Source organism: Cavia porcellus, unplaced genomic scaffold (genome assembly GCF_034190915.1).
Source record: "Cavia porcellus strain 051 isolate PalLab524CR breed Dunkin Hartley unplaced genomic scaffold, mCavPor4.1 scaffold_17, whole genome shotgun sequence".
Lineage (NCBI taxonomy): Eukaryota > Metazoa > Chordata > Mammalia > Rodentia > Caviidae > Cavia > Cavia porcellus.
In genome coordinates, this window is record NW_026947500.1 from 29,451,669 (window position 1) to 29,477,543 (window position 25,875).

Below are 25,875 nucleotides of genomic sequence, written 5' to 3' on the forward strand. Positions count from 1 at the left end.
ATTGAAAAAAGCAAATGATATGCAATATAATAACTATTGTTAAATATCTTTCACTCTGTTTTAAAGATCTGTATTATTGTTTTGAGTCTGCTGTTGATGTTTATGCCTTTTGCTTTTTGTTTTTCTTTTCTGACTTTTCTCTTTTATAAATAAAATTAAAAAAAAAAACTTAGAACAGAAATACTACCCCAGGTAAAAGAAGAAATGAGAAACATAATAAAAGAGTTGCAGAGCACCTCTATAGATGACACAGAGAGAGAGAATAGAGGAGCACAGAAAAAGGAGGGAAACCTTCAATGAAGACCATAAAAAAAGATTTAGAATACATGAAACTGATTCAAAAAGATTACCAGGAAATTAACAACTCCATTGAAAGCTGAAAAAACTGCTTGAAGGAAACTAAAGATGGACTATCAAATCTTGAAGACAGGTTTGCAGCTTGTGATCCTGAAAGGAAAGATCTTTTAAAAATAACAAGGAACGAGAAAGTAACAATACAAAGGCTACAAGATGACAAGATGACAAGAAGTAGTATAATTTAAGAATAAAGAATATGAGCGAAAAAGCAGGGGTAAATAGAAATGAAGTACAAAGGCTATTCACAGAGATAATTAAAGAAAAGTTCCCATGCATAGGAAAAGGAAATGATATTCAGATAAGTGAGGCATACAGGACTCCAGCCAGTTATAACCAAAATAAACCTACACCCAGACATATAATAACCAAGATCCCAGAAATTTAACACAAGAACAGAATATTAAAAGCAATAAGATGAAAGAAACAGATCACCTATAAAGGAAAACCCATCAGAATCACTATAGACTTCTCGACACAAACTGTCAAATCAGAGTTTGGAGTGAAGTATTCCAAGTCCTGAAAGAAAATAACCTCTAACCCAGACTGATATATCCTGAATAACTATCTTTTATAATTAATGGAGAAACAAGATACTTCCATGACAAAGAACAACTGAAGGAATTCATGACCACTAAACCAACCCTACAAAAAATTCTGATCTTCTAGAGAGAGAGGAAAAAAAGACCATGGTTTCAGGAACAGCAGCAGAGGGGGCTCACTGAACGGGGCAGACTGTGGAATGCAGGGAAAAGTAGGCAACCAGCAGCAGACAAATAGCATGGCAGAGAGATGAGACAGAGAAGCTTGGCATAATCACTAATATAGATGGCTTCGATTCACCAATAAAAGAAAGACAGGCAGAGTGGATCAGGGGATAAGGTCCAACAATATGCTTTATATAAGAAATACATTTAATCTGAAGGAGTGTTTATAGATGGAAAGTCAAAGACAAGAAAACAATGCTCTATGTGACATGGAATCAGAAAAATTGGGGATAGCTTGCCCATCAGCTACAGATTGGTTGGAAAGCCATGACATTTTTATACAATGGAGAACTGTTCAGCTATAAAGAAACATAACCTTGAAGCTCTTGTAGGTAAATGGATACAACTTGAGATCACGCTCAGGGGTAAAAAGGTTCAGAGTCACATAAGTGAATAGCAGATTGCCTCTCTAATATAAAAACTAAAGGAGTTAGTGGGATCCAAAATGTACAATATACCCTGTGAAAGTGAAAGGGAAAGAATTGTCTAAAAAGGGAAGGCACTGGCCATTAATCTTTTATCGATTTGAAACCCATATTACTTTCAATGATGTGTTTATTTTGCTTTTATTCTGTTTCAGTTTGCCTACTTATATTAGATTTGAAGGCATGGACAGCTATTCCACAGATAGCAGGATATATTATGGTAACCATTTTTGATTTCTTATTACCCTGATTTGAAGCTCTGTGTTGTTTTCGTTGTTTTGTTTTGATTAATTTTATTCTATACTGACTGATAGTATCAAGTCTGAGGGTATGGGCAACTACTTTGAAGACAATAAGATGCACTAGGATATCCATTTTGGTTTGACTATTATCATCTTTTGAAGTTCTATAATGTCTCCATTGTTTTGTTTTTGTTGCTTTTGTCCTGTACTGTTTTGTCAATTTTATCATGCCTGATGTTATGGGCAATTCTTCTGAAGATAATTAGAGGCATTATGGTAGTCATTATTGATCTCCTTGTACTTTGTTGTTAAGTCATGTACCATGTTGATCTTTTTGTTTTGATTCTCTATTTTATTTTGTCCCATTTAGTTTTATTCTCTTCAAAATAAAAAAAATGAAATACAAATTTATAGTAGAAAAGTATAGTCTGGATTTTTTTTACCCCAGTGTTATATCTCACAGGCTGGGGCTTTTTTTGTTTGTTTATTTATTGTTTTTCTCTTTTCCATTTGTACAGGGGCTCACAGCTAAGAGTTTGACTTAGATCACAGAGGATATTTTGGACTTGGGATGTTCAGCAATGCTGAAACTGTTACCATTTGGCAACTCTTATGGTTTAAGTACCTTTTGCATAAAGGGAAGTGCCTGAGTCTTGAGAACTGGGGGTTTTGGTCCTCTCCTGTTGTGTCAGTGCTTGGAGGCTGCTTTTGGGCTCTTCCTCTACAAGAACACCCAGTAGCCAAGCCTTGTCTAGTTCTTAAGAGAGCACTAAGTGTACAGGTAAGACTGGCTTAGCTGTGTATCAGAGTGCAAGCTGTGATCCCAGCTTTAGTGAACTCATAATACATAAACATATTCTCTAATGTATTGAGATGTCAGAATCTGATGTCAGTGTCAACGCTGTGGCAGTCAGCTCTGCATCAGTGTAACAAACACTTCCCACAAATCATCTAAAGAAAAGGAAAGGTGTGGTTTGGCTCAGATTATTCAGCAGAAAGCTCCTTTCCGTGATTTACTAACTCAGATGCATGTGTCAGGTTAACAGCATGGTGGGGACATGTGACAGAACCAGACAAGTAAGCCAAAGTGAAGATGCGGAAATCGGGTCCCTCACCCCTCAGGAACTCACCTCCCAGTGCCCAGAAGCTCTCCTATCAGGCCCGTCTCACACAGGGTCCACCATTTCCCAAACCCTGGCCTTTAAAGATGCTGATGGAAACCATAACTACCTCTGTAGAGCACCTGGTCCACAGAGGCTCATGATCCTCTCACAGCACAAAGTAGAAACACAGAGTTAAATGGTAGTTTTATGCCTAAGACACTGGACTCCTACCTAAAATACAGAAAGAACTCAAAAAATATTAGACGCTGCTAAAGAAAAGACCCATTTAAAATGCATAAGGGAAATAGACACTTCTCAGAAGTACAAATGGCCCACCAAGACTATAGGAAGCCATGGAAGCTGGAGGTTGAACACCTGTGCGGGGATAAGGCAAGGCCAGCCCTGAAAACACAGACAGCCTAAAACAAGCTATGTAAAAAAAGCTATGTAAACAAGCTGTTCCAGCACCAGGAGGGCAAGGGGCCCAGGCCAGCCAGGCAAACAAGTTGCTAAGTAGACATTCTTCTTTGGAGGCTATAAATAAATGTGCTACAGTGGTTAAGCAGTCCCATCAGGAGAGTAAAGGCTCCACCTGACCCCAGCTTTGTCTCTTCTTTATTTTCTCATGCCTTCACCTTCCTTCCCTTTGGGAACATCTAGAGCTGCATCTGGTTGCTACAAAAGACATGAAGAAGCCCTGGATATCACTAAGTATTAGAGAAATGCAAATTAAAACAATAGTAAGATTTCATCTTACTGCAGTAAAAATGGTTATCATCAAGAAATCCAATTTTAAAAATGCTGGTGAGCATTTGGGAAACGCTAGGGAGAAAGGAGGCCTTTAGTGTTGTTGGTAGAATTGTAAGATAGGACAACCACTATGAAAATTAGTACGGAGATTCCTTGGAAACCTTAAAATAGAAATTCCATTTCACCCAGCTAGGCCCCTTCTAAGCAGCTTCCTGAAAGTGACCCATGCATTCCCATGTCTATACCAGCAGGATTCATAAGAGCTTAATCTTGAAAGTGGGCTATACATCCTTCAAGAGATGAATGGATGAAGAAAATGAGGCATTTATACATCATAAAACGTACTCTAGTGTCAAGAAGGATAAATTTGAGCCACTTTTTGGAAAATGGATGCACCTTGAGACCATAATTGTAAATGAAGTCAGTCAGACACAAGCTTAAATACAGTTTTTCTTACATGAGAAATCCATACTCTAAACAAAGAGCAAAATGAAAGCCAGATAATAGGAGACTGTGGGATAGATCTTTTGCAAAGAGAAAAGAGACCAAGAAATGCAGGGAAGGAGGATGTAAGGAAAGGAGACAAAAAATGGATTCAGGTGTGTTATACATAAGCATCAACTCCCACCAAGAAATGTAAAACTCATTTACTGAAAACAGGATTAATAGCAATTTTATAAGTAAACAAACGATAAATTTTCCAGAACAGACTGATCATTTGGGCCTGTACACATCCAGTGTGTAACTAACAGCAGAAAAGAGTTTGGCATCTCTACCTGCACTGTGAATTGTCTTCAGTCAAATAACCTCCCCCGGAGTAACTTTGGCTTCCAGGAATAACAAGTCTGAGGGACAACCATGTTGTGACAAGAATCAAAACCACTCCCTAGCTAACAACTTTACTTGTTTGAAGGAGGCTCTTGGGATCAAATCCAAAGTCTCTCACATGGTAGAGAAATACTAACCACTACTGAGCTCTTGCCTTTTTATTTTTTGTAATGTTGAGAGAGGCACTTGCTAAGTTGCCTAGGCTGACATCAACCTTATGATCCTTCTACCTCCCCCTCCCAAGTTACTGGGATTGTTGCAATGTGCATTGTGAGGGGACTCTGCCTGGAATTTGCCTGGTCATCGTGGCAGCAGTGCAATGCTGAATCATCCTGATGTCCACCTCCCTCCCAGAAGCCCCTATGGCTTCTTCCTCCCAAATGTCTTTGCCAAAACTCATGTGTGTTAAGATTTACCCAATCCCCTACACTCTCACAAAATAATTTAGCTTACATCAGCCCCCAAAGCCCTTCCCCATCAAAGTTTATATAAGGCAAAGCCGTCCTTTATCTGCAGAGAGCCACCACAGCCTTCTTTGGGCTGACACTCTCCATGCCCACATTAAACTCCTTATCTAGTTGCCTCATCTCTCTTAATATTCTGCACTGTTCGAGACTGAGTAAAAATTTTCAACTCTCGCTGTACCTTCAACAGCAATTATTTTTGTCACAGAAAAAGGCAACGTCTGACCAATCCTCAGATAATTGCAAAGCACATCCTAGCCTCATACTAGCCCTCTGTGGGAGCACTTGACCCTCATTATATCACCCCAAGACTCTCATTTGATCCTTGCAGAGACAGACTGTATGTCTCGACATTTTTACCTCAGCATCACCCCACTGAGCATACATTCCTCTCTTATCTTTGTAACTGTTTCCCTCCTCAGTTTGCCTGTTGGAATGAGGACACTAGGCACATAATGGTCCATCCCCAAGATGCCCCAACATTGAAGCTGTTCCAGCAGGGTTTATAAGTCCAAGTCCACAGCCTCTTGTGAGATTCAAGCACACAAAGCTGTGAGCCCCTGTAAGTGTCAAATGAATGCTGCATCCTCCAAGACAAGATGGCACATCATAAAGCTTCCTTTGGGAAGAACTGGTTAGCAGCAAGAAGGGATAAGACTTGTCTTGGGTACTTTTGTCTCATTGCTGGGACAAAGTATCTAACATCCAAAATGAAGGAAGAAAAACTTTATTTAGCTCACTGTTTCTGGAGGTTTCAGTCCATAATTGGAGTCATGGCATGGGGCCAATAGTTCTAAGTAGCAGCCAGCAAAAGTAGCAAGAGCAAAAAGGGAGCCAAGCAGGCCTCTTTGCCAATTTATATTGTACACAGGACAACCCGTCACATCCCTGGTTGGATGGAAGACTCACTCAGTCTCCTTGGCTTCATCTTACAAAGGACCAGGATATTTATAAAGTAAAAACAATGGCACCCTGCTGAGTCTCTTAGATAAACTTCTAAACTTCTCAAGTTGACACAGTGCATTAATCACAAGAGAACCAAATCAAGACCCAAGGCCAGCAGGGAAATCAATCAGTCCCATAGCTCCATGTCCAGAGCCTAGGCACATGATTGTAGGGTTACAAATGCTCAATGGCTAGGGTGGCTCCGACCCGTATGGTCATCCTGGCTGCCCGCCATGTGCCCTGACTGAAGCAGGTTTTGCACAACCCTTATTCTTCTATAAGCCTATGTTTTACCTTCTGGGAATGTCCTATTTCTGCTCTTTTTCGTCTTTCAGATCATTTTGAGGTACACATCGTCTTTCAGATCGTTTAGAGATACACTATCTGTGTGTCAGTCACTTTCAAGTAGCTAACCATCTACCAATAACAAAGTGCATATTTCAATGGGTTTTCCTTTGGTGTGGACACCTTGTCCTCATTAGATATAAAAAGCAACAGAGATAGAGACCCAGAAATAAAATGGGTAAATGACAGATTTAAAAATTGTTTAGCTACATTATAATGTTTTGCTTTATTTTTCATTGCAATAAAATTTTAAAATTATTCATCTGGCAATTCTAGAATATAAAAATGAAACAAGGAAACAGAGACTTCATATTTTCCCCTGGAGTTTTCCACCTTCATTTCGGGAGAGGTTGCTTTGTTGAGAGAGATCTCCCTACGTAGTTCAGGCTCGCCTTGAATTCACTATGTAATCCAGACTGGCCTTGAACATTCAGCAATCCTCCTGCTTTAGCCTCCCAAGTGCTAGGATTCCAGGTGTGTGGAATTCGTTTACCTCAATGCCTATCTTCCAGAACTCAAGTTACCAGGAACCAGGACAGAGATTTCTGTCAACCTCAGCAGCACCTCTACAGCTAGAGACCAAGAGGTAGTCTCAGCCTCTTGTGGCTGACCTTGCTCGCTGCTGTAACCTCACCAGTCCTTCTCCACTCTATTAGGACTCTGTTAACCAGCTCAAGTCTGCAACAGCATTCACAGATCTGGGGGAAGCTCCACAGAAGGGTCCCAAGGGGCAGCCACTTTCATCAAGGAGTAGGACAGCAGCACCAGAACCACGAGTCTGACCCCTAGAAAATGTCACAGCGTAAAGGATCTGCCTGGGACATGCTGCCTTTTTTCACCACCTCTTCTGTCAGGAGTCAAATGACAAAATCTCATGAGACTCCAAGGCAGAGAACCTGTGTCATCACCCAATCACCTAATCCACATTGAGTGAATACACAAAAAGAACAACCAGTGAAAGACCGTGAATAAGTGTGCATTACCCGCACCAGGAAAGGAGAGTACCATGAATGTATGTAAAGGACCACCCTCCCCAAGGACTGGAACATGGGGCTTTCATTAGAAGAGTCATTGAACAATCACATACAAAATATGTTAAAGGCAGGCACATTTCTGAGCATATTATTTAAGATAATAGTTGCAGATGAAAGATTCACACTTTCTTATACACTACACCCAAGGTCACAGAGCACATGTTTGAATAGCTCCATTCAGGGTCAAAAAGATATAAATGTTTCTGAGAATGCTCAGTTTCATATTATACCACAAAGTTTACTCTGAGTGCTGGGAGACCTTGGATTGCTTTCTCCAAAGAATCTTAGGAGAGAGAGAGAGAGAGAGAGAGAGAGAGAGAGAGAGAAGTTTACTAACCTTAGGAGCTGAAGGAACTCGTAATCACTGTGACCAACCATGTTTGTGAAAATATCTCCTGCAGTCACCTCTCTTTTTCTTTACAAACTGTCTTTCCTTGCCCCTTCTGAATATTCTTGCCGTTTACTACAGCAGGTCTCTGCTGTTTGTCCTTTTGCAATGCTTGTCCCAATGCAGCGTTATCTGGACCATTCATCTCCAATTACTTTTTATTTTTAGGTCAGTGCAGTTGCAGGCACAGAAATGACACAACGCTTTGCATCAGCTTTCTGGGGAAGCTAAATATACATACACATGAAGCCTCCAGTGGCTTCTTGGAGTGTTCATTTCTCTACGAGAGTTACTAGGCCATATAAAACTTTTACCAAGCTGATTGTAGGGGCCAACTTATGAGCTTGTACCTGACCCAGGGGCAACAAAGACAAAAAACAAAGAGACACAGAATCAGGTTAAAATGTGGAGGGTGGGGGCCCTTGTCTCTCTTGAACAAGGAGCTCTGAGTTTCTGGCACACCTTGGCTTTATTCACTCAACCCAGGTACAAGTGAGTAGAGTTATACCAGATTCATCTGCTTCTTCCCATCCGTGGTGCTTATCCAGGTAACCATCAGGATTCCAGCTGTTTTTCATTTTCCATAGGGTGTCAGGAGGCTTCCAACCACCTTTCTCCTTAGTGCTAACAGAGGAGGTCACTCAGGCCTTCATCTTCTTATCTGGCCTCCCACATGTTCATCTGTATCAGCTAAATCCTTGAGCTTATCCAGAACACCTACCCTTGTGGGAAAATGCCAGACTGTGCTGGTGCAGTAGCAGGTGTTGAAAAATGGATGTTGAAATGACCCAGGGAATGAAGAGTCCAGTTTCGATTGAATGATTGTCCCATGTGAAAAGGAGCTCTGCTGAATTTCGCCAAAGACCTGTTGAAGTCCTGACCTCCAGCATCTGTGTCTGTGAGCTGACTTGGAAATGAGTCAAATTCCAATTAGGCCATTGGGCTGGATTCTAATAGACCTTCTCTGCTATTTTGCTAAGCTGACTAATACAGTTTCTCATGTTCCTGGGTTGCACCAATTCTACTTTTAGTAAAAATAAGTTAGGATTGAAAGCAATGGAGAAGTTTGTGGCCAGAACACCTATCTTCGAGAATAACTTCCAGGAAATCTTAGAGAAGAAGTGAGGGAAAGCAAAGTAGACTTGAAGCCCTGAGAAGGAAGCAAAACAACTGAAAGAGTATAACAATTGTCTTCCCTTCTGGAGATTTCTGAGTGACATTCTTATGATCAACACTGAGGCATCGAGCCTGAGGGGAATCTGCACAGCAAGGTTCTTTAGTGCAACTCTCGCCTGCTTAATCACTGCTGCACCCAGTTAAGCACCCAGCCCAGGCCCCTTGGCCTCAGGATTCCCTTCCTTTTCCACCTCAACTCCTGTGTGCCCAGCTCTGCCCAGGCCTTGCATCTTCCTTCTGCTCACAGAAGCTCCTGTGCTGCATAAAATGTGCAGTAAATGCACCTCCGTGTTCTTCTCTGCTGTGCGTGGATGTGCCTTATATTCAGCAGGTTCTCAGACCAAGCAGAAAAACCCTCCAAGAGCAGAGGTAAACTTTGCCTCACTGACAAGTTACAGAGTAATAATTAAGTATTCACAAACTACATCAGAGAAAAACACTGTTGGTGGATCCAAATAGAGTTCTTCATAAAATGCAAGTCATTCTCTGGAAGAACCAAACACTTCCACCAACAGACAGACAGGTGACACCGTGGGACACTACTTTAGGATGGGTTTTGCTACACATGACAGCGTGGATGATGTCAAGGAGCTGGTGCCCATGGAAAATGTCATCTCAAAACTCACGCTGTCTGAGTCCCTTTGTGTATCTTCTTACCTTGCCTTGAGAAACCTGAGGGCCTGGAGCAGAGCTGAGATTGCCTGCATAGTGGTGACAGGTGTGAATCATGCATGGGTCTTCCAAAAAGTCTTGGTGGTAGTGATGCAGTGCTGAGCTTGGGTTACGGTTGAATTAATTTGCACGTGTGGTAACACGACAGACTTAAATAGGACATTGTGGGGAATTTGCCTTCCTTTATCAAAATCATACCACAAGTTATGTGAACCATAACTACTGGGAGAGGCAGAAACGGAGGGGGGGCTCTTTGTGGTCTCTTTGTACCTTCTTGTTAATCTTCAATGAGAGAGAGAGAGAGAGAGAGAGAGAGAGAGAGAGAGAGAGGGAGGGAGAGAGAGAGAAGCAATATATGCATGGCATTCCTCGTTCCCATATCTATTAGCTATCATTTACACATCAAATACCTGCATCATCAAGACCAAATATACCAGATTTCCATGTGTATATAAGAGTAGTCAATGTAGTACACAGTTCAAATCTATCTCACAAGGAAGTGTACAATTTTGATAGGACTTCGTAAACTACTAACAATAGCTCTGCTAATATAATTTACAGGTCCAGAAAAAAACACTGCAATGCTGCCTCCACATTGAGCCCCTGTTCATCAAGATGCTATTCATCATGTTTGCAAAGCAGATGGTGCAGGCAGATGTCTCCCAGTACTTTCCACATCAGCTCCTAGGACCTATGATGTGGGTTCAAAGCACTTCAACACTGGCCCTTGCTATCTCAGGTATCAGAAGAGAAATCTGTATGTTTCGCACATATTTGGAAACACAATCATACAAACAGAAGTACAGTGTATAATCAGTCAGGTAATGTTATCAGGTATTATCAAAGCATGCTTCTCAGATTGGTGCTCTATAGGGTCCTGACCTAAATCCCCAATCTCCCAAATGAGTGTACAGTGAAGGCTTAAATCAAACAAGAGAAGTGGTATGATTTTAATGCTCCAAGAGGGTCAAAACCCTTTAGCTGAGCTCAAGAGGCTGAGGGCTAAGACAGACATCCCTGGACCACCCATTTTCATTAGGTCTAAAACCAAGGGTGGGAATCCTGCGGAAAGCGCAGGCAATGAGTAGCACGACCTTGCGAGCCACTTCAAGGAAGTCTCCAAGTAATGAATCATGTCAATTTAGTATCATGAAGACATGCTAAGAGTGAGAATATAGTAATAATTCCTGCAGCTTCAGTCTCTATTTAATTGATGTTAGAGCCAAGTGCCCGCAGCTGTGGCCTTATCTTGCCTTTTGATGTATCGCTGGCCTCACAGGCCACTACAAGACTCAGCCAGGACCAGTGATTCATAGAGGTTCACTTACTGTGAATCAGTTACCGTCGCCAGGCAAGGGGCCTAGGCCTAGGACAGACTCACAGATAAGCATAGAAAGCCAATTAGTTCATTTTAAATCCTGCTCAGAGCTGCTTTGTAGTGGTCTCCAGCAGTGGTCAAATTCTGAAGCAATGCTCCTGCGTTTGCGTGTCCTGTGTTCCTCTTCCTTTCTTGCTTTGCTATAATCAATGTATTATGAAATCTATCTGGAAATTACAAGTCATTCTAAATCAAGTAGCCCCAAAAACTGAATTAAAAAGATTTCTCATAAAATTACATCTAATGGTTCACTCTTCCCTTCACCTAACCAAAACAAACAAACAAAAAAGTTATTTTAAATAAAAATAGATAAATACCTTGAACTAAAATCATGCAGCCATGCCTATTTTGTATCCCCTTTGGCACACATGTTACAAACTCTCTATTCAACTACAGCCTTCTGGGAGCTCACGGTAAGTCCCCGTTGCACCACTCCTTAAACTTGTATCATTCCTTAAACTTCATTTGGTATGCAGAAACAATTTTTCTCTAAGATAAATTGCATTCATTTCTGACTTGTAAACTTCTACTTTAATGAGAACACTTGTGACAGGTCCAGGACATGTCAAACACAGTCATAATAGAGTTTCATGGATCCTTGATATTTGTTGCTGCTTTCTGTTTTCTTCCCCTCAATCAAACTCCAACACCCCTAAATGAATGACTCAGCGTCTCCTTGTTCTAATGCTTTTGGGGAAAGAGTTATCTACGTTTATGTTGTGTGTTGTGACATTCGGTGCCGTACAGATAATTGGAAAAACTGAGGTATGTCTGCAATAAGCATGATCTGATCCCATGAGTCTTATTGCTGCTGGCAAAATCATTTTAAAGAGAATAAAACATGTCAACCCTACTGAAGCAGTGATCTCTCAGATGCTTGAACACTGTCTTTAGACTTGTTGGTGAAAAACCAAAATCAAAAGTAATCAAAGGTAAAAACACAGTCATTGACTATGGTTAATAACCCCAATGTGATCTCTTCGAGGAGTTTTGGGGTATGGGGCCAGAAGGAATTTCAAAAGAACACTCACTTGTATTTTGAACAACTATTAAAAGGGTAAGTCCAATGATTGCTTTTTAGAGAGGAAGATGATGGTAGATATATAGAGCATTCACCTTTTGTAGCCCTATCTTGCATAATTATATTCTCTCTGGGAACAGTTTAGCTACCACAAAGTACCATGACATCACCGAAGTTGACTATATGGTGGTGCGCATTGTAATCCCAATTTCTCAAGTCTTTTTTTTTTTTACTCAAAGTCAGATTTATTCATCTCTAATAAAACAATTTTGAATTTCCAAATTTTTCTTTCTGGAGTCCTATCAAGCTTAACTTATTAGCGTCAGAAACACAAAAATAGCTTCTGGAGAACATGGCAGATAGATAACAGCAGCTATGGAGGCTCTCTGAGATACCCAGCTTAGAATCCAAGAATGGTGCGGTGGGAGGAATCCTAAGCAAGGGGAGATATACCTTGCCGACCCAGGAACGAACTAAGCTGAGAGAAACCAACTGGAAATGCAATCCTGGTGATATAATAGGAACAGAGAAAATCTCAGCATGGAAGCTGGAACCCATGCCACTGGAAGCCGTGATTTAAATTTCCTGCTGCCGCTGCTGCATCCAACTCAACACAGCAGGGAGAGAGATGCTCAAAAGCTATGAGAGGAGGAATTGGTGAACAGAGTTGAGAGTGGGACTGGCGGGGCTCCCTGCATCAACCTGCAGTGAGTGAGAGGAACGGGGACCCTTCCGTAGGGTAGAGGCTCCGGCAACGGACATTCTGGGACTGGGGCCAGACTAGCCGGACCAGGACACTACAGTGACTTTAGTTGCATATTCCCCTCTCAATGTGATTGGTGCAGAGCGCTTAGCCTGGGTGACGCTGCTGACTAAGACCCAGTAGGCTAGCCCAAACCAGGTCCCAGTGCTTGGTGGTGCACCCTAGCAGTGAAGCCTTCGGTAGGTTGACCTGGAGGGGCGGCCCCAGCAGAGGCTACCCAAGTCTGTGTCTCCCTAGTGCACTGCAGTGGGCGGGAAAACCTAGCTGACAGATTCAAACAAACTGTAACAGACAAAGGAAAAAACTGGGCCTTCTATATATGCTTGTATGGAAGGAACAAAATGTATGGGAAGAGGGAGCAACAAGAAAGGGTCAGTCCCCAATCCTGAGAACACTGATCCAGGAAAGATAAATGCAAAGGAGTATAGAAAACATGCAATATCAGACACGGCACCAATAGACATCATAAAACGATATCTCCAGAGCCTCACAGATGAGTTCAAAAGTGAAGTATTTAATGAAATAAAGCAAGATATAAGTAGAATAATTAGAGAAATGCTAAGCACCACCCAAGAAAAAACAGATGGTGGAATGGAAGAACAGAAAAAAAGGGGAGAATTGTTTGATGGAAAAAATAGAGAAAACATAGAATACATGAAGCAGGTTCAAAGAGGTTACCAGGAAACTAAAAACTCTATTGAAAGCTGGCATATCAGCTTGAAAGAAACTAAGGATAGATTATCCAAACGGGAGGGCAGATTTGTAATGTGGGAACATGAAATGAAAAACTTAAAAATAACAAGAAAACACACAGCAATAATACAAAGGCTAGAAGATGATAAGAGGATCTATAACTTAAGAACATAAAAGAAGAAGTAGGGACACAAACAAATGAACTACAAAAGCTATTCACAGAAATAATCCAGGACAATTTCCCTAGTTTAGCAAAAGGTAAAAATACTCAGATGTATGAGGCATACAGGACCCCAGCCACCTACAACCGAAACAGAGCTACACCCAGGCATATAATAATCAAAATTCCAGAAATCCAATATAAGAACAGAATATTAAACGCCATCAGGGACTATAGGGATTGGCTCAGAATGGCAGCTGCTGCCCTGCCCCTCCACCTGAGGGCATTTTCTGTGTCAGCCTACATTTCCCATGTTGTCCTCTCCTCCTGCCAGGAATCAGGATGCAGAGGAATAAACCAGGGGTTCCATTTCCAACTTTTCTGGGACACACAAAGCTGCTGGTGTTTTGTTTAGTGTTGCTCAGCTGACAGCTTTGTAGATTACACCAGCAGCATGTCTGCCATCTACATTCAGGTAGCCTGAGAGGCCTGCAGCTAATTCTGAACCAAATGACCATTTTTTTAAAGAGAATAAAACCAAGCAAAATAAAACAGAATAAAGCCAATCAAAACAAAACACTGCAAGTGACACACAACTTCAGAATAATAGGAAATCAACAATGATTACCATAATGCCTCCTGCTCTCTTTAAAATAGTTGCAGATACCTTCAGAGATAGGAAAAATCAAACAAAACAGAACATAGGAGAACCAATAAAAACAAAACAATGAACACAAAAAGGACTTCAAAACAAGATAATAATAAATCCAAAATGGGTACCATAATATATCTTGTTATCTTTGAAATAGGTGCCCATGCCACCATATATAGTAAAATCAAATGAAACAAAACAGAATAAAATGCAACTCAACAAAACAATGAAAATGATACACGACTACAAAACAAGATAACAGAAATTAACAATAGCTACCACCGTTAGAAGGAGATCACTCATAGATGCTATATAGCAGACTGTAATTCTCTGAATAGGTTATCAAATTATGGGCTTTAGACTTGCAAAGGCAGTGAAACACTAAACAGTACAAGCATTAAATTGCATTTTACCTCTATAGCTATCATCACAGCATGTGTTTCTCCAGATCAGCTGGTTACTTATGTGGGGAGGGGGAGGGTTAGGCTCTTCTTGTTTCCCAGCCTGTATGTTGGAAGGGGCTGGCATCTGGCTCTGTCCCCAACAGCCTGCACATGGTGCTGATTTGCAGGGAGGGCTTGCTTCTTCGTGATTTCTTTTCCTCTTCCCACAGTCAGCAACTGGCAATGACTCATGGGAAAAGGCCTTGACTACACCCATTTCCATTATCCAGGATCATTTGGATTCTCATAAATCCTCAACAACATCCACCACTGACCTCAGCTCTTCTACAAATGCCCTAGTTGCCAGACAGGAAAGGCTTCTTAAAAAGGGAGCTTGGGAAGAATTAAAAACTCACTTAATTCTTCTATATGCTGGGTACTCTCGTCCTGCTGGCCTCCCTGAGTATGTTCTGTGGCTCATCCTTCTGTATATTCTTTCGTGCTGAGGAAACCCTGTCTCCCTAGAGTCTTGCCTGCACCTCATCCCACCCTGAGCTGACTATTCTATTGTGATTGCGCTATAGTTTCATTTCTCATTCTGCCAGGCCTGGTGGTTTACTGGCTGATTAAATCAGGGACTGGAGTATAGAACTATTCAGAGTGAGCAAGATTAATTTGACTGTTTGAATAACTGAGTCACAAATGTTGGCAGGCAAGTGATTTGGACTGCTCCATGAGAGGAAGGGCAGGGCAGAATATATTAATCTGCTTGAACTTCCATTTCGTCATAAGCAGCCAGGCTGAGCCAGGGTGCTTTGCCTATGGTTCAGGGCTTATTTAGGGGTCTTGGGCCACCAGTGGAACTATAAGTGATGAATCCTCATTGCATGGCTCTGCTCTGGTTTCCTAAAGATAGTCTATGTGGTTACCTGGGGAAGACATAGCAACCAGTTCCCTGCTGATTGCTGGGGATATTTCAACCTAGTGGGTTTGGGTTCTTGTTTTTATCCCATTGATATGGTTCTAACAAAAGAAAATGATGCATTAAGAAATGAATAATGTGGATAGATGTCTCACAGTGTCCTTAACTGTCAGATGAAGCATGTGAGACACTGTACTTAGAAACCAAGAACCATGCAGTGGAATCAGTACACATTTGCAAGTGCCCATCCAAGGAGAATTCAAAAAACAGAAAAAAATGACATAGAATCTCAACCTTGCTCTGAAACAAAGTATGGGTTAGAGGGTATAAAGAAGTATACCATGTTACCAATGAGAGACACAGAAAGAGAAAGAGAGAAAGAGAAACAGAGAGACATAAGAGAAATAAAGGAAGTCACCATGAGCCAACCATGTGAGAAGCTTTGTTGCCCAGGATTGCTTTTGATTTTCAAAGTAATACTTGCCCTCAAGTGAATTTTAGGAATGTATTCTCTACATCTGTAAGATATGTTTTTGGCATTGTGATCAGAATTGCATTAAATCTGTATAACCATTTTGAGAGTATGGCCATTTTCACAATGTTGGGTCTTCCTAACCAAGAGCAAGGGATAACCTTGCATTTTCTAATGTCCTCGTCAATCCCCTTTTAAAGAGTAGTATAATTTTCAGCATGTAGGTTTTTTACATTCTTGGTTATGCTGATTCCTAAGTATTTCATGTTTTTAGATGCTATTGTGAAAGACGATATTTCGATAATTTTTCTCTCAGTGAGTTGTTTGTCTACAGGAGTGCTATTGATTTGTATTGAGCTACACTGTTGAATTTGTTTATTAACTCCAGCAGTCTTTTAATGGAGTTTTGGGGGTCCTCTATGCACAGTATAATGTCACCTGCAAATAGTGATAATTTACCTTCTTTCTTTCCTATCTTTATTTCTTTTATTTCTCTCTTTTGTCTGATTGCTCTGTCTCATGTTTCCAGAACTATATTGAATAGGAATGGTGAGAGTGGACATCTTTGGCTTGTTACTGGTTTTAGAGTGAAAGCTTTCAGTTGTTGTGCATTTGGTATAAAGTTGGCTGTTGATTTGTCTTAGATGGCTTTTATCAGATTGAGGTAGATACCACCTATTCTAAGGTTCTGTGGGGCTTTTATCATGGACAAATGATGGAGTGTATCAAAAGCTTTTTCTGTGCCTATTGAGATCATCATGTGATTTTGTCTTTGACTCTATTGATGTGGTATATTACATTTATCGATTTGAGTGGGTTAAACTAACCCTGCATCCCTTGAATAAATACCACTTGGTCATTATGTATAATTTTTTGATGATTATTTACATTCTATTTGCCAGTATTTGATGGAGAATTTTTGTATCAATGTTCATTAGGGACGTTGGCCTATAGGTCTCCTTTTTGCTTGGGTCTTTCTCTGGTTTTGGTATCAGAGTAATACTTGCCCTCAGGAATAAGTTAGGAAAAGTTGCTTCCCTTTCAATTTCATAAAAAGTGTGAGGAGTATTGGTGTTAAATCTTCTCTAAATGTCTTATACAGTTCAGCTGTAAATCCAACAGGACCTGGTAAGTTTTTAATCACATTTTCAATTTTGGCAGCTGATATTGTGTTATTCAAAATTGTTATACCTCCTTGATTTCGCTTTGGTAATTCATATATTTCTAGAAATCTAGCCATTTCCTCTGTATTTTCCACCTTATGTGAGTAAAGATTCTCAAAGTAGGTATTCACGATGTTCTGAATTTCTATTGGGTCTGTAGTAATTTCTCTCTTTTCAGTCCTTCTTATGTGAATTTGAGCTTTTTGTTTTTCTTAATAAGGTTGGCTAGAGGTTTATCAACTTACTTTATTCTCTCAAAGAACCAGCTCTGTGATTCATTAATCTTTTGTATTAGTTTCTTGGTCTCAATTGAGTTAACTTCCACTCTGATCTTTATACTTTCCTCTCTTCTATGAGCTTTGGGCTTGGCTTGCTCTTCCTTTTCTAGAAACTTGAGGTGTAGCATTAGGTTATTTATTTGTGCTCACCGTGTTTTTCGAATGTGAGAATTCATTGCTATATTTTTTCCTCGTAGGACCACTTTCATTACATCCCACAGATTTCGGTATGTAGTATCCATATTTTCATTGAATTGTAGGCATTGTTTAATTTCTTCCTTAATTTCACCTGTAACACATTGGTTGTTCAAGGATGGGCCTAGACCACATGTGTAGCCAATTGAAGCAGTTGGCCCAGAATGCCCAAGAGTTGGTAACCAAACACAAAAATCAAAAGTCTGATAAGAGTATGTAGAGAGAATCAAACTAAAAGTTGCATGAATTAAGAGTTCACAAAAGTCACTAATAGTCTCAAGATAAAATACAAAAATCATAGATAATTAATTATAGATAAGATTTTGTTCTTTCCAAATTCCTTTACAAGAGATCTCTGCTAAATGACCTACAACACATTTTCTGTATTTATAGTTATGAATTTTATAATTTTATACTAAAAAGTTACCATAATTTGATTTGACTAAAAAGATATTGGAGTGCACTCTGATTTTGTAAGATGTTTGCCAGTCTGCCTGTGTATGTGTTTGCTTGTTCAGTCTATTAAGATGTTGTTGAGTGTCCTGACCTAGTGATCATTCACATGTGTGGAGCTGAAAGCACAAGTGCCTGCACAGCAGGGCGTGGAATGCCTGAAAAACACGCTGAGCATGTGGGTGCTGGAGGAACACGTGTTCCAGCCTGGAGAGCACGGGCATAAGCAAGTTCAACAAAGCAGCATGATACAAATGTAGAAATACGCCCCAGGAATATAGAAAGCTCTCTCAGACCCTAACAAGTTCTGTGCTTGTTTCTATGTCTGTTGCAGTCCAAATAGATCATCTGTCCATGTTTGTCCACTTGCCCATTCTGTGAACAGCTGTCCCATTTGATTTGAGCACAATAATTGTTCTCTTTTCTTTTGAGTTTTAGACCAGTTCATCAAAGTTTAATCTGGATTATAGATTTAAAAAGCAAGCTTCCACCTGGGTTCCCAACTAGTCAAAATGATGCCAAGATTAATTGTGTACATTGTGTATAATGTATATTGTTGTTTATTATGACTTGCGAATGTCTCATTTTTCAAAAATACTATGTTCACTGTTGTGATTAGGTTTACAAAAGTAATCAAAGCTTTATTAAGATAATTAAACATAGATCCATTGTGTGGGGGTGATTATTGGACAAGACCCCCAATGATGAATAAGGAAGTGTCTGCCTGGTAATATTAACCTGGTCTTGTTCATTGATCAGAGGCCCCAGTCATCTCCATAGTCTTATAGAAGATACCTCAATCAATGTTATAGAACTATATTATTGTAATATATTTTATAAAGTTTTAAAACATGATAATCAACATATTATTGTAATATATTATGTAATATATTTGTCAAAAGAAATAATACAATGAGATTTATGCTATTCTTATGGTGGTGACAAATGATTATTACTAACCTCATTGTGTATTAATGTATTCATGCTTCCAGATGTACAGGTCTTCCAAAATGTAAAACAAGGATTGTTTATGGAAACAGAGTTTTGTTTCAGATTCAGAACTTTGCCATTAACAAAAAATTATGAGATGTGCATCCCACTAAAGGTTAACAAATTAGGTAAAAGTCTTTGATGTGTTAGGGATGACTGATGTAAAGTGGGTATCTTATGTCAAAATGGAAATTCAGATATGTTACAAAATGTCATCATGATTGTCATGCTATAATGTTGTAGATGGTTGTGATTTTCACTTTTCTGTGTAAAATGTATAACTGTTAACATTCCACAAGTACTCAAATATTAAAACACCCATGGATGTTAAAAATAATGATAATTTTTATGCTGTAAGGTCCTGATGTTTTGATAAGACAGTAATGTTATGCTTACTACCACTACTACACTGTACTGTTATCAATCTATTCTTGTGGATGTTCAAAAACTGAGGGTTGGAGACCAAAACTAAAAAGATAAACAGGCTAAATGGGATAACCAATATTTTGGCCCAGATCATTGAGATCAGTGAGGATGCAAGATATAAGAGAAGCTCTGCTCTAATATCCCACAACTCGGTGAGACTTTGGTCTGCTGCTCAAGATTATGAGACCACACACCAATGTGATCATTGGTACGTGACATACCTAAGGAGAGTCACCAGGAGAGAGTATCTCAAGCTTTCATAGAAAGCCAGTTAGGCAAGCAATGGCAGGACTCATTCAGATGACCCACACAGATGTAGTCCCAAGCATGTTTCGAAGGCAATCCCTGAGGAGACCTCTCTGACATAGACAGATACCAGAAAACTGAATGTACCAATAGACGTCTCCCTTAAAACTGGTCTTAAAAATCTTGTAGAAAACTACAAATATAAGAAGTATAAACAGTGCTATAGTAAATATTAGCTGTTAAAAACTCAGATCACTAACACTTTCTGACAATTGCCAATTACACTGATAGGTGTCTGTTATGCATTATTGGTCTGTACAGAGTTTCAGTTACAGAATACAAGGCCTTAAAATGCTTGAACTGCATTTAAAATGAAAAGGGTTCAAGAAGGAAAAGGCCTCTTACAGAGTTCTCCAAATGCAGCTCCTCCAGCTTCAACCATCCTTCCATCCTGTGCTACAACAAAACAGAAAAGAGGTATGTAGGGAGCCTCTGAAGCTGGAAATTCATCAACGTGCTGGGACAGTTGGAAAACAAAGACCATCCAGGTGAACCTCGTGAAGAAATTGCTCCAGTGAGGAAAACACTAAGTACCTTGATAATGCAAGCAATGGTTTGCTAGGTAAATGGGTGCCCACAATGCTGTTGCTAAATGTATAAATAAAAGTCCTTCAAAGAGGAGGCAATTCTTTTCTTCCCATCCAGAGAGGAAGGGATCCACCTGATCCCAGTTTTTGTCTTTGATTTTCTCATCCTCTCATGGTCCTTCACCACAGAAAACTCAAGAGCTCACAGGTCATGGTACACATGTGCATATCCACCATGCATATCTGCACATTGTACACACCATAGCTGAAGAACAAAGGAGACAGGACGGGCATGACCTAACACCTGCTGAACTCGGCTCATGTGTGGGGTGCATGAGGTGCATGTAGCCAGGATGTGGGCACATCCCTGGTATGCTTCCGCTAAAGCCATTAGTGGAGAGCACTGGAGCAGGAGCAATGCTGGGGCCATTACCAGATGCTTATCCATTTGGGGCCGCAATGCTCCTCAGTGAAACCGGACCCTGGCAGTTAAGAACCTGGGACAGTAGGTGGAGATGGATGAAGACACACTTGCAAGGACTTGGTGAGCATAGCCTACAGATCCAAAACCTTCTGCCAGTGCATTCTGAGGAGGGTGGTACAGTGTCTCAGTTCTTGAGGAGGACACATTTTAGCTAAAGACTGCGGTGGGCGTCACCCTTGAAGGTTCCAAGGATGTTGAAGACTCTGGAGCAGATATGTGTATGTTCCTAAAGAATGAGGCAACCAGTCACACGGCCTGCAGATTGGTGCTCTGCTGGAGAAGGCATCCTTGGGCCAATGTCACCATTCTCACTTCCTCATACAAGGGAACATATCTCCAAACCCTGCCAGGAAAACCAGGGCATTGCAGAGTATGCATCTTGTGGGTCTGGAAGCTTCATGGCTTCCAGACTCAAGCCATCCTGCTGGGTCTGCTCCAAGTGCAGAAAGGAGGGTAAGTGTGTGGCCATGGGCAGGCAAGGGTGATGGTGCCACTGTTCTGTTTTCTCTTTGGGTTTTTTTTTCATGGCTTGGAATTGAACATAAGATCCTAAAATTTTTGAGCAAGTTCTCTACCATTCAACTACATCCCAGAGCTTCACTGACTCTACTTCTGCCTCCCATGGATCTCACCCAAGAAAGGTGGCTCTGTCTATCAGGCACGTAGCTGCAATGGTCCCCTCACACAGGGTTTCATTCTTGAAGTGGTCATCAGGCTTCTCTTTATCATGATCACACATGTAGATAGCTAAACCACCAACTACAAACTATTAGGATTTTTAACGCATTTAACAAAAGTGCAGTATACAAGATTCATATGTAAAAATTCAGCTAAGGTACTATATGACTACAATGACATATTTTTATAAAAATATAATTTTTAAAAAAGAAACATATTTGCATTCGCCAAAGGCCATATGAGATACTGGAATGAATCTAGCAGAAGATGTGTAACATTAGCAAACAACATTCACATGAGTCTACAGTAATTGCATAGAAAATGGAAAGATATTGCCAGTTCTTCTCCATGGAGTGATCCTTAAAACCAGTGCATTCCTAATGAGATTCCCAAAAGGAAGTTTCTTGAATGAAAAGCTAACAGATGCTACAAGGACCTGAGGTCCACAGCGCAGCCAGCACAAGGCTACCCTGATGTCACAGTTCTGTGTGAGGGGACAATGAGAATGGCCTGAGTCTGTGTAGGGCTAGGATGGGGGACCTGTGGGACAGCAGTGGGTTCAGAAAGATGTGGCCCAGACCCACATGGTTTGCTACATATGGCTTCAAATACAATCCCAAACATGGAAAGCTGATTATCCATAAGGAAAACTGTCAGCTCAGCATGGAGCTCTATCTGTCCTCAGACATGAAATTCAGTACACTAAGGTCCACACAGGAGAAGCAAGGCTGCAAAAAAATAAAGACTAGGACTTTAAGGCACCAAACAATATCCATGTAACTTATAAAAAAATCACAGTGCCATCAATAAGACTGATAAACACCATTACTTTGGAATGACACGTCCATTGGTAGACATACAAACTTGAAATCTTAAGCCAAGAAATGGGAGAATCTATTTATGTTACCTATGACACACAAGGCCTGCGTTCAGAACACGGCAAAGATGTCTGCACATCAATAAGTAAAAGCATTGCAGGGCTGGGGCTGGGGCGCAGAGGTACAGTGCTTTTCCAGCATGGGTAGGGCCCTACATTCCTCATCCAGAACAGCTGCCTACTAGTGGATTTCTGCTCACTTAGGGGTAAGATCAAAACAGTGGTATTTCTTAAGCTTCAGCCTACTTTTGTTTGTTTGTTTGTTATTTTATTTTCTGAGACAGGGTCTTGCTGTTCAGTTCATTCTGGTCCTGAACCTTCTATGTAGCCTAGCTGGCCCTGAACTCTCCATGATCCTCTTGCCTCAGCCTCTCCAGTTCTGTGGTAATAGATGTGTCTCACCACACCCTGTAGCATAGCAGCTTTCCTTGATTTGGGAATATTCTAGGTGCCGCTTGCTATTACAAGGTTCCTTGTTTTTCCACAGAGAGCAAGAAAACAAGGGGAGATGGGTTTGTGAACAACAATATAGGAAGCCAAGCAGCCAAATTGATAAATTTGGGATTTAATTCACTGAGCTCAGAACCACTTGTATACAGAGCCCCTACCCCTGGTTCTGGACCCAAACAAGTGGCCCCAAACTGGAAAGAAACAGAGTTTTTAAAAGGGAGAACCACAAAATACATCCTGTTGGAAACTATTTGGCTCGAATCTTTCATTAATGTACAGTTGACACCTGTATCCTGCTTCTTTTGTTGAGCAGGTTAATTTTTCTCCTGTAGCTACAGTGCATTCTGCTTTCTCATGGGACTTATACCCTGAGTCATTTTCTATGTTTGTGAGTCAAGTACAGGCACTAGTTAAATGCATCAGTTAAGCCAAGCCACAACAAAGGGAGGGTGCATTTCATACGTTGTTGGTAAGCGAGAGTGTAGGAAACACACATCTTCTCTCTCAGTGGGCAACCATCATGGATTAAGGCTGTAGACCCTGTCTCTTATCTCCATCAGGGACCCTGTCTGCTTCATTAAGAGAACACATAGGTGGAGGGGTGGAATAAATACACGTTATACTTTCACAGAGTGACAGGTAAAGGACCTAGTGTTCCTCCATGCTCTGTCTCTTGTTGGGACATTTTTCGTTGTTTATTTAGTTGATTATTGAAGAGACAGAAATGAAGGCATGATGATTTAATAATGCTCTTGGGTTTTTAGGTCCATAAACTTGGGTGGGAAAATGACCATCAGGGAAGACCTCATAGCACACTCTGCTGGGAAACTGGCCCTGAGCTAAGGCTCCAGAGCAGGCACCTGCCCTTTGTTCCTTTGTCCCTGATCACCTGAGCACCCCTCAGGGTGATGGACTAAGACAAGCAGAACACACAGCATGCTCTAGCCGCTCTGAGCCACAGGTAAGGGCAGGGCCACCACGGAGCACTGGGAGATCAACCATTGACAGCGTGTGGCTAAGATGTGGAGAACGGGTACTTAGGGCACAGCAAAAACTGCCTTAGTTTCAAAGCTGTGCCCCCACCAATGCCAGGGATGGGGAGCACTTTTTCTTTGACAGTTTCTGAACTGATTTATCAGGAAACAGAAGAACCTATAGTGATGCTTTTATGTGAAGAGAAGAGCCTCACTGCAGGTCTTGAAAACATTTTTGGTGCTGAGGACCAAACCCCAATGTCTCATGCCAGGTAAGTGCTCTACCACTGAGGTAAATCCCCAAACTCCAAAGGTTTTTTCTTTATTTGGTTGGGGATTTTGGTTTTGTTTTGGTGTTTTATTGTTGCTGATGTTTTGATTTCTTCTTTGGTGTCGTGTGGCTTTAGAAGTGCATCTTTCTAGGTATTTCAGTGATCTTGAACTCACTGTGTAGCCCAGACTTGCATGGAACACTTAGCAAACCTCCTTCTGCAGTCTCAATCCCGGACCCCAGCCTGGATGCTGCCTCTGACACCAAGACCCCTGACACCAAGACCTCAGCCCCCAGGACCCCGAGACCGGGCCCCACGGCCCACTGCCCCCACTCTCTGGACTTCTAGCCTCCCTGGCACCCAGGTCCCCTGTCGCCCAAACCCTGCTTGCCTAGTCATGCACACAGGCCCAAAATTGGGCTCCCTGGATCAAGGAACCCAGCCCTGCGAACCTGGCACCTGCCCGGATTTTGCCTCCCCCACACCTCCTGGCCCCTTGCACCAGGACCCTCGTACCCAACCCCTGAAACCCCCCACCCACGGTGCACCAGGCTCTGATTTCTGGCCCCAGAAACCTGGTCCTGGGCTCCTCACATCGCACCCTCCTGTGCCCCTCCCCCTCCCCTTGAATCCTCATCCCCTGAACCATTCCTGGCCCAAGGCCCGCAAACCCCTAGCCTACTGACACTGACTCTGTGCCCCAACCCTGGGACTCAGTGCCCTGGGGCCCCAGGCTCAGCCTTAGCGCCTCACTTCTGGCTCTGGCACCCTGCTACAAGGGCTTCCTGGCGCCCCAGTACACCACAACAGTGCCCTGGAGCACACATGGCAGGGCCCTGGCCCATGGGACCTTGGCTTTCTACCACCCTGGCCCTGGCCTCACTCCCTGGGGCCCCAGCTCCTGAATCGGCCCCCTGGCCTCCAACAGCTACACCCTGGCCCTGGCCCCACCACCGTGTCCCCCATCCCCTGGCCTCCAACACCTACACCCATACCCTGGTCCCCAAGTCCCCAACTCTGACCCCAGCTCCTAGGACCCCCATATCCTGGCCTGTGGGCCCCTGAACCAGGCCGGGGCTCTGATCCAATCCCCCAAACTCCCTGGTCCCAGTACTCCCAGACCCCAGCCCCCAGCCCCAGTACTCCCAGAGTCCCAGACCCAATCCCCCAAACTCCCTCGTCCCAGTACTCCCAGACCCCAGCCCCAGTCCCTGGGCTCTCAGTGCCCCAAACCCCGGATCCAGAAGCCCCAGGTTTATGGCCATGGGACCTGGTACCTCCCCAAATCTGGCCCCAAGCCCTGACCCTGCGCCCCAGCCTCAGGCACCTGGGTCCTCTAGGCCCCAAACCCAGGTGCCAGTCTCCCACAGCAGCCCCAGGACCACCACCACTCCCCCAACATCCTCCACACTCCCAACACCCTCCCCACCACCCAGCTTCCAGGACCCTGTCCTGGAACCAAGGCCCTCTCCCTGGACCAACAGAAACTGCCTGGCCCTGACATTGGCCCCCTGGCTCTGAACTCAGTCACAGCACAGGCCCAAGCCTCTGTTCTCCCCACACCCGCCCACACCCAACACCCCTGGTCCAACAGTCCAGGGCCGTGGCCTCCACCCCTAGTCTCCCTGGACCCCAGTTCTGGCTCTGGCCCTGCACCACAGATCACCTGGCCACCTAGCTCCTATTACATGTCCCCAGACCCCTGGGCGCAAGCTCTCAGGCTTCAGCACCGCAACATAGGCAATGGGACTCAGAAGCTGGACCCTAGGCCCGACCAGGATCCCAGTCCCCCCACCCCAGGCCATCCTCTTCCCTAGCCTTGGCCCTGGCCACCCCACCACCTAGTCCCACAACTCTGGCCCTGG

General features: G+C 42.4%; 1 protein-coding gene across 7 annotated transcripts in view; it reads right to left on the bottom strand.

Annotated features, from left to right (window-relative positions):
* Positions 1–7,761, bottom strand: part of LOC106027319 (tumor necrosis factor receptor superfamily member 14-like) — a 70,187-nt gene extending 62,426 nt beyond the window's left edge. For all 7 annotated transcript variants that reach the window (XR_010040177.1, XR_010040178.1, XR_010040176.1 and 4 more), the window contains exon 1: positions 7,595–7,761. The gene's annotated coding sequence lies outside the window, so the exon portion shown is untranslated. The remainder of the gene's footprint in view (positions 1–7,594) is intronic.
* Between the last annotated feature and the right edge of the window lie 18,114 nt (positions 7,762–25,875).